The sequence below is a fragment of the Tamandua tetradactyla genome, chromosome 26 (genome assembly GCF_023851605.1).
Source record: "Tamandua tetradactyla isolate mTamTet1 chromosome 26, mTamTet1.pri, whole genome shotgun sequence".
Lineage (NCBI taxonomy): Eukaryota > Metazoa > Chordata > Mammalia > Pilosa > Myrmecophagidae > Tamandua > Tamandua tetradactyla.
This window is the reverse complement of record NC_135352.1, coordinates 32,662,858-32,672,466: the sequence shown is the minus strand read 5'-3', so window position 1 is coordinate 32,672,466 and position 9,609 is coordinate 32,662,858. Positions and strand designations below refer to the sequence as shown.

At 36.5% G+C, this 9,609-nt stretch overlaps 1 non-coding gene across 1 annotated transcript; it reads left to right on the top strand.

Moving 5' to 3' along the window:
• Positions 1 to 867: 867 nt before the first annotated feature.
• Positions 868 to 971, top strand: LOC143670084 (U6 spliceosomal RNA). The gene has a single exon (XR_013169265.1). It is a non-coding gene; the product is annotated as a U6 spliceosomal RNA (small nuclear RNA).
• Positions 972 to 9,609: the final 8,638 nt, after the last annotated feature.

Here is a 9,609-nt window from a genome sequence, read left to right as displayed (position 1 = left end):
CATCCTAAGATGTTAAAGGCCACAGCTGGCCCTATTTAACAGCTGAACAAACTGAGGTTCAGCGAGGTTAAGTAGCTTGGCCCCAAATTGAACAGGTAGGAGGTCACAGAACTGTAACTTAAATCCAGACAGTGCTATTTCTGTTTCAGGAAGGGACCGAGGAGTTGAGATTTTCACAGAACCATACGACTATTGCAGCCAAATTTTAAAATCCATCGCTAAACGCTGTTTCAAACATTTTAAACGATGCCGGAACTCTTGCCTTTCAAGATTAATTGATGAATGTATCCTTGAGAATGCTTTCGAGGGAGGGAAGGACATTGCACTAAAAATCAGCAATTCCAGTAAGATCCTTTGAACTCAGAAATGAGATGCTCCTTTATTATTTTTCATCTGAGTGTAATTGATCTACGGTTTAAGAGTAATATTTTTAAATTCATCCAATATCAACCTCATTAACTGGTTGATTTCTTAATCAAATAATTATTGTTCTCATCAGCTTAAGAATTCAAATTTAGACTCATTAGTTAAGCTAGTAAAAACATAGCACTAGCTATACAATATCAACATTTAATTTTCTTTCTTGAAACATAACAAAAAGGAAAGCAGTGTGAATTTAATTTTCTCTATGCTGGCTGTCATTAAACATAATTATTGAGCACCTACTCTGTGCCAGATACTGTGGTAGGCACTGGGGGTACAAAGATGAATTTTCTACTAACTCCCATCCAACAGAGGAGACAAAGTAAAGGGAGTGATAAGCCCTATATCAAAGTAAGCGCCACCAGGTAGGGGTCTGTGACACCTGACATCAGCCTACAGGCAGAAAAAAGAGAATGGGACAGAAGGGTTAAAAAATGCTTCTGAGTGCTCTCTTCGGCACATATACTAAAATTGGAATGCCACAGAGAAGATTAGCCTGGCCCCTGCGCAAGGATGACACGCAAATTCATGTAGCATTCTTTATTTAAAAAAGAAAGAAAAAATGCTTCTGAGAAGAGATGTGTTTCAAAAGGTAGATAGGGTCTGACCCTATGAGTTTGTTTACTCTAATTTCATATCGGTGACATCAGTCCATGGACTGTAGTTAAAAGTATAATTATTTTAAAAATGCACATTCAGGGCAGGTGACAGTGGCTCAGTGGCAGAGTCCTTGCCTGCTGTGCCAGAGACCCGGGTTCGATTCCCAGTGTCTGCCCATGCAAAAAAAGAAAAAAGAAAAAAAAAGCACTTTCACCAATTCTAACAAGTGTTCCACACCAGTACAAGGCGTTAATGATGGGGTGGTATGTGAGAATCCTGTATTTGGTGCATGGTTGTTCTGTAAATATACAACGTATCTAATAAAGAAAAAAGGGGGGGGGTAAGTAGGAGTTGGGTGAAGAAGTTGGATAATAAAATTCTACGCATGCAAAAAAAAAAAACAGTGATGTGTGGGGATATATATTGTGCTTTCCAAGAGCTACAGTATGGCTAGTGAAAAGTTTAAAAGTCTGAGAAAGGAGAGGAAAGGTAGGCTGAAGCAGATTGAATTTGCCATTGTATGTGCTGTTAAACAGTTTTAATTCTCTCGTGTGAAAATGGAAAGTCACGGAAGATTTTAAACAGCGGGGAGACATGATCAGATTGTAATTTGGAGACAACGTCTCTGGTGCTAGGCAGCCTCAGTCTGGAGACGTTTTGGAGGAAAGCCAGGCTGAAGACTGAGGCTGTTTGAGTAATGCAGGGAAAATGATGAGACCTGCAGTATAAGATCAAGGTGGTGGGGAACAGGAGGGGTGACATATTTAGAGTTATTTAACAGGTAGAGTTTAAGAGTTGGCAGCTAATTCGATTGGGAGATTGCAGTGGTAGAAACTTCTCTCAGAAGACTCTCTGGTTTCTTGGGGGGCCGAATTCTTTGAAGGTGGCATCGTTCTGAAGGACTGGCATAGAGAAGGAGGGATGAGTTGGTGAGCAGATGATTAATTCAGCAGTGGAAATTTTGAAAAAAGACTTCCAGTGAGGAATCAAGTGGAGCTGTCTAGTGAACAAAAGATGACTTTTTTTTTTGTAGAAAATGCAATTAATTCAAAACTGCTAAACTTAAATGGGTACAGGAATAAATAATCCTGTTCAGTTATAATCAACTAGAAACACCCATCTGTTTAAGACGACTGGTTACAATCTATTTACTGACCAATATAAAGGAAATAAGAGAAAATTTGGGGACATTTTAAATGAAATTTGTGTGTAAAGTTGTTTTATAAACTTGTCTGATTGATGGAACTAGAAATAAAGCATTATTTTTGGGCCCTCAATTCATGTACTTAACCACTAGTTACACAGCCTTTAGAATTCCATTTTTGTCTTTTTTCTTCTTGGTGAGTTCTAATTATATTCTGCTAACGAATTAACTGTTTTCTTTTTTTAAATTATACAAAGAAAACAAATTTAAATTAAAATTTTCAGAAAAATGGTATCAATGTATTCATGCTTACAACAATACTTACTGAGTACGGCAATAAGATGTGGTGGTAAAGAGCACAGGTTCTTAAATTAGAGGATCAAATCTTGACTCCAAACTTATGATCTGTGACTAGGGCAAGTTACTTAATTTCTCTGTTCTTCAGTTAATGCATCTACATAACAAGGACTGTTACGAGGGAAAAAAAAATTGGTCAATGTGCATAATGTGTCAGTGCCTGGCAAATAGTAATAAAAATATATATCATTAGCTTATTATTGCTACTGTGCTAAATCCTGTTTGGGAAGGTCTGAGCATTAGACAAATGAAAATCAGATATACTTTCCTTGTTTCATGCAAAACCATGAAAGAATGTTGAAAAGTAAGCAAATTCATCCTGAGTTTGTTAGAGGTGCTTTTCTAATTTTTTGTTAATATAACTTAAAATTAATTCCCTGAAACAATTTCTTTGCCAGGGGAAAGATACTTTTTTAATCTATTTTACTCCATGTCATCAGTTTTTTAAGTCAAAAACATTCAAAACACTATTAGTCAAATATCTAAACAACAGATTATACAGAAAGATTTTTATCTTTTTTTTTTTTCTCACATTTATGCTGCTTTTATGTCTCCTGAGAATGCTTCCAAGAAAACTAGGTAAATGGAAATCTGATTTTCTTCCATTTAGTTCTAAATTCTATGCTTTCAAAGCTGGTTCCATGAGCATGAACAATTTAAAGCAGGACAAAGGTAACTTTCCAGAAAGGTACCATAGCTGATTAGAGAAAATGGTGGCTTACTTCAGAATTTTTATGTCTGAATGGAAAGAGAACTGCATTTTTTCTTTCATTAGGAAAAAATAATATGATGGTCCCAAACCAGTTGGAAAATTCAAAATTAGATACATATGTAAATAATCGGAACTTGGCAGTAACCATGAGTGTTCAAAAATAGGAGATTTTTCAACTTCTACCATTTCACCCACTTGTAGAGAATCAACTCACTTGTAAAAGCTTTCCTTTAAAGCACCAGTTCTCATTATAGGGTCTGGGGACTCTAAGAGCCCTTGCTCTTCTTTCAGGAGATCTACAAAACTACAATGACAATAACGTTAAGACAAAACTCGCCTTTCACACTCTGCGGTGTACAGTGAGTTTTCCATAGGCTGTATGATGCATGATTTTAAAATATACCGAAGACAGAAGCTTTGATCTCACAAACAATACAAAACAGAACTCTTCTCATCAAATTTTTTTTTGTTTTGGGGAAATATGTTTTTTCATAAGAATCGTTATTTATGTTAGCATGCATGGATTATTAATATTATTTTTAATTAATACAACATTAAAAAAAAATTGCAGTTTTAATTTCTAACATCGCAGATGCAGTACCTAAAATCCATGTAAAAAAAAAGCTCTTTGGGATTCATAATGATTTTAATGTAAAGATCAAATTGTAGCCTATATCGGACCAAAATGTTTGAAAAGTGCTGCTATATATTGGGTATATGTATATTAGGTACCATTTATTGAATGCTAACAATATGTTAAGCACTAACATAAGAGGGTTTTTTTAATGTATTAAGTGATTTAACCCTCATATGAAACCCATGTAAATATTTTAATATCATCATCCCCATTTTACACATAAAGAAAATGAGGTTCAAAAAGAGTCCAGTAATTATCCCGAGGTCACAGAGCTAAAAAAGGCTGTGTAGTAGAGTCTGTACTTTGACTACTGCCTCTCAGTGAGAAAAAAACGAGGGTCAGCTCTTGTATCAGTGAGGTTTCCACCAGAGAAATAGAACCACTAGGGAATATATGTATGTGTGTGTGTGCATGTGTATGAATATTTGTGTGTATGCATTTTAAAATTTATTGGAGGAAATGGACTCACTTGATGTGGGAGCTGGCTGGGCTGAACTTTGTAGGATAGGGTAGCAGTCTGGAAACTGCAGGCAGGGGCAGATGCTGCTGACCACATGCAGAATCTCTGCCTCCTCGGGGAAACCTCAGCTCTGCTCTTAATGCTTTTCACTGATTAAATCAGGCCCACCCACATTATTAGGGATGATCCCCTTTAAATAAAGTCAACTGATTGTAAATGTTAATCACATCTACAAAGTACTTTTGTAGCAACTCCTAAATGAAGTATTAATTGAATAAATGGGTACAACAGCCTACTCAAGTTGACACAGAATATTTACCATCACAACTCTTATCAAAATGTAATTTTTATGTTCCCTGAAACAAATTCTTTAATATAATATTTTTATAAAATATTGTTTAATATATAATATGTTGAACTTAAAAGCTATTATATCTCTCCTATTTTAATAGGTGTTCTGTATCGAAAGTATATTCAGATCAGTTCAACATTATTTATTGACAGGTGGGTCCCTTTCCTCAAGAAGTTCACATCTAGCAAGGGAATGGGAGAGTTCATATTTAATTTTCTGTAATTGAGGGTGATAAGTATCATACTACTGACAGCAAAAGCAGGCAGTATCTCACAGAGATTATATTCATAAGCTTTCAAGTCAGAGCAGATTCCATTAAAATTCGTGTTTGCAAATTTACCCATCTGTGCTTTTTGGCAAGTTAACTATTTTCTTTAAGCCTAGATTCCTCACCTCTGGAAACATACCTGGTTATTTATGTTGAGGTCAAAATGAGTTACCAGAGACAAAGCACAGAGCACAGTGGCTTCTAATTACATGCTTAATGAAGATTATTGTTACTAATCTGTATAAAGCACTTTCAGAGGACAGAAACTATTAATGGCTGATAAAAAATTATATGGATGGTACATATACCACATATACACTTGTACACTGCTTATGAATTAAATTGCTGCTTGTACTGAACCCCTTAGCTCTACCTTCTTTAAAAAGTTGATTGAAAATAAAACATTGAGATTGAAAATAGATCAATACTTAGATCCTGTTTTTAAAATGTTTCAATTGAAAAGGAAAAGTAAATGGCTGAAAAACATTTTAGCAATTCCTCAAAATGTTAAGCATTGAACTACAATATGACCCAGGAATTACACTCCTAGCTATATTCTCAAGAGAACTGAAAACAGATACTTTTATACCAAAGTTCACAGCAGCATTATTCACACTAGCCAAAAGGTAGAAACAACCTATGTGTCAATCAACAGATGAATGGATAAATAAATGTGGTATATGTATTCAATGAAATATTGAGTCACAGAAAAGGAATGAAATTCTGATACATGCCACAACATGTATGGACCTAGAAAACATTATGTAAATGAAATAAACCAGACATTAAACAATATATATTGTATAGCTCCATTTATATGAAATATCTAGAATAAATAGATATAAAATATCTAGGTAGTTGCTTAGTGGTTGCCAATGTCCAGGGGGATAGGAACTGGGAGTTATTGCCTAATAGGTACAGAGCTTGTGTTTGGATAATGAAAAATATTGGAAATAGAGGTGACAATTGAGCATCAGTGTGAATGTAATTATGCCACTGACTATATATTTTTAAATTATACCATTTTAAAATAGTTAAAATGGTAAATATATATACATATATATAAGTGTGTATGTATGCATATATATATGTATATATGATATACATAGTCCATGCTCTGGACTCCAAAAAGACATGTTCTTTGCATAAACAAAATATTCATTCCATCACAATATCAAAAAAAGCCTTAAACCATTTCAGTAACAATATAAATACAATACTACCTCAAAAATAGTACCAAGTCTCATCAAAATCAGTTACAGACATGGTCTGTCCTAAGGCAAAATTCTCCTCTGGCTGAGGGCCAATGAAACTCAGAGCAAATCATCTGTTGCCAATATACAAAGGAGGGGTAGTCATAGGGAAAACAGTTCCATTTCCATAGAGATGGAATGGAAAACAGGCTTCACTGGACCCAAATATTTCCAAAAACCAGCAGGGCAAACCCTCTTAGATTTTAAGGTCTGAAATTCACTTATCCTCGGGGCTTGAGAGAGTGACAGTCCCACCCATTCCAAAGGCTTTCACAATAGGCTGCTCTTTCCAAACACTGGCAGGAGATTCCAACATATCCGAACATTGGGGAGACCACCTTGTTCTTGGCCCCACCCTCTTCAAACATCTGGGTGGTATCCAGACTCTTTGCTATCTCCAGAGCACATGCTTAACCCCTTCAGAAGAGTCAGGTGGTGGCCAGGCTCTCCCCAACCCCCCAGGGAATATGCTCCATCCTTTCTGAGGCAAACTCTCTCTGAGGCAGGCATCTTCCTGAGCAATGGAGTCTGCCCTCTACTTCTGCTCAAGCTCGCCCTCTCCACATGCCCTGGTGAATCCACTCTTCTGGCCCAAGATTTCCTGGCTCTAGACCTTAATTTCCATGGTTCTGCCTTTTTTATGGTTTTCCCTTCAATTTGCCCCTTTCTGTCCCTTTTAGTCCAGACTGGCAGTGGTTTCATTTACTCACAAAAATTTGTTGATGTGGCATGCAGCATACAGGGGTCAAAAACATCAGACAATAGGACTTTCCACAAATCCTTTATGGATAACTCTATCTCCAATTCTGACTTTTTCTGAAATGGCTGGCTGGTTCCATGTTTGCTTAAATCCTCACATGGGACAATATTCTCCGGGGTCTCACTTTCCAAAAGTACAGATTTTTCCAGATTATCAGTTTCTGGTTTCTGTGCACCTGAGAGTTCAGTTCTTATCACTCTCCTTTTACATTTTACTATACGCTGCAAGAAGAAGCCAGGCTGCATTATCCACATTTAATTTGGAAATTTCCTTAGCTAGAAAACAAGTTTATTGCTTTCAAATTCTACCTTCCATCCAAGGACTTCATTTTGACAAATTCTCTGCCATTTTAAAACAAAGATCCCCTTTCTTCCAGTTTGCAACCAGACAGTCATCATTTCTTTCTACGAACATATTAGAAGAAATTTTAGCATCCATATTTCTACCAACAATCTCTTCAAAGAAACCCATACCTTTCCTATTTGTCTCTGCACAACTCTTCTAGACTCTTCCCATTATCCACATAAAGAGCCATTCCAACATGTTTGGTATTTATAAAACATAGCACCCTACTGCTCTGGTATCAAAATAGTTTTCAATTTGCTAAAGCTGCTGGAATTCAATATACTTACTGATGGATTGGCTTGTATAAAGAGGATTAAGTTACAAGTTACAACACTAAATCCTTGAAAATGCAAATTAAGGCACCAAGAAGAGAATACCTTCTCTCAAGAAAGGGTGAACAGGCCTGGGTTTCTCTGTCACATGAGAAGGTACGTGGTGACACTGCTGTCCTTTTCTCTCAGCTTTTTGTCTCTCTCAGCAACTTCTGCATCTCCAGATGTTTGTGTCTTGGTTTCATCTTTCTGCCCTCTGAGTCAGCTCTGAGCTCTCTCTATGTTTCCTGTCATTTATTCTCTTCATACATGGCTCCAGTAAAGGGATTAAGCCCTACCTCCAATAGGCAGGGTCACATCTCCATCTAATCAAAAGGTCACAGTTTGGTGGGTCACATCTCCATGGAAACAACCTAATCAAAATGTCCCACCCAAGCAGTAGGTCTGCTCCCACAAGACCGGATTAGGATGAAAGGAACATAGGCTTTTCTGGGGTATATAACAGTTTCAAGTTAGCACATACACTATTAAAAAGTATTAAAATACTTGGGTGAAAATATTCACCTACACAAATATTATATATTTCTCTTGATAAGAAATGGGAAGTGTCCATTCTTAACAAACACTTCAGGTAGAATTAATAAATGAGGTAGAGCTACTTAGTAAAATTTTGGTTAGGCAGGTACCTTTAACCAGAAAACTTAGCAGGTATAACATACTTAAAGATCTACATCTGTCCCTTCTCCTGGGGAAGAGGATACTTTATGGATTCCAGTGACAGCCAGGCAGGGGAAATGACAGCAATATTAGATTCTTGAACAAGGAAATCATATGATAAAAGCTGGGCTCTTGGAAGGCCAGTTGTGGGGCAGTAAAGGGAGATGAATAGTTAGGGGAGATTGAAGGCTGAGAAAACAGCTAGAAAGCTTGTGCTCTAATCTGGTGTTTAGGATGAAGACTTAGATTAGAGTAATCATCATTAAAATGGAAAGGATGGAGCAAATCAAAGAGAATCTGCAAAGACATACTTTGCAGATAGAGACATAGACACAGGTGATGAAAAAAAGCCATGTCACAGGTGACTCTAAATTTCCCAACAGAGAAAACAGTGCATCACCAGTGTCCCCAATGGATAGTGGTTTGTGGTGAGGATGAATCGATTTATGGAAGAAAAATGAATTTAATACTGGACAAAAGTATGAGTTCAAAAGAATGCCAAGTTAAATGTTCTCTTTTAAGTTGTAAAGAAAGAAGCTTGGGTGAAACATGTACATTGGAGACTTAAATGGAATCTCCTTCCATGGCAGAGAAAGAATGATTGAAGTCAGTGGAATGATCGGCTGCCCCAAGGACTTGAGTTAGAGAGATGAGAGTGGACTGCTATGGGATATCCATTTACTGTAAATCAAGTCGTAACTACTTGATACACAATTTTGATGAGCTCCAATGCTGCAGAGCTGTGTGCTAGTTTTTAGCTTCAGCCTATTTGAATTCTACAAACTGTTAAGAAACAAAACAAACAGTGATAAGGTTTAGGAAATATTTAGGACTATGCTCTTAGGAAATAAGCATGTATTTGGGATATAGCTAAGCATAATCATTCATATCTTCTCCATCTACCCATATTCAGTCACCATCATTGTTATTAAGGTATGGTTTATCATTGTCAAAAGTAGTCCAGTCTCCTTTCAGAACTAGGTAGCACATTCTCCTGTTAGGACAGAAATACGAATAGCAACTTCTAACAATGAGAGCTGAAAATAATGTGCTTCACTGTTTATTGTTGAAATTGTCTAAGAAAGAGTGGCAAGTAGGCCAATAACACACTTAGGTTCAACATCATAATACCTAAAACTCACCTTATGTGTTCAATGATGCTATATATTTATGCGACATTTCAACCTTGGCTATTTTTAACTGAGAATACCTAGATCATATTATATATAAGAAATATCAACTTGGAATCAAATTTATGGGGAAAAATCTCACCCCTTGGGTTGAAAAATTGACCACCACTAGAATATAA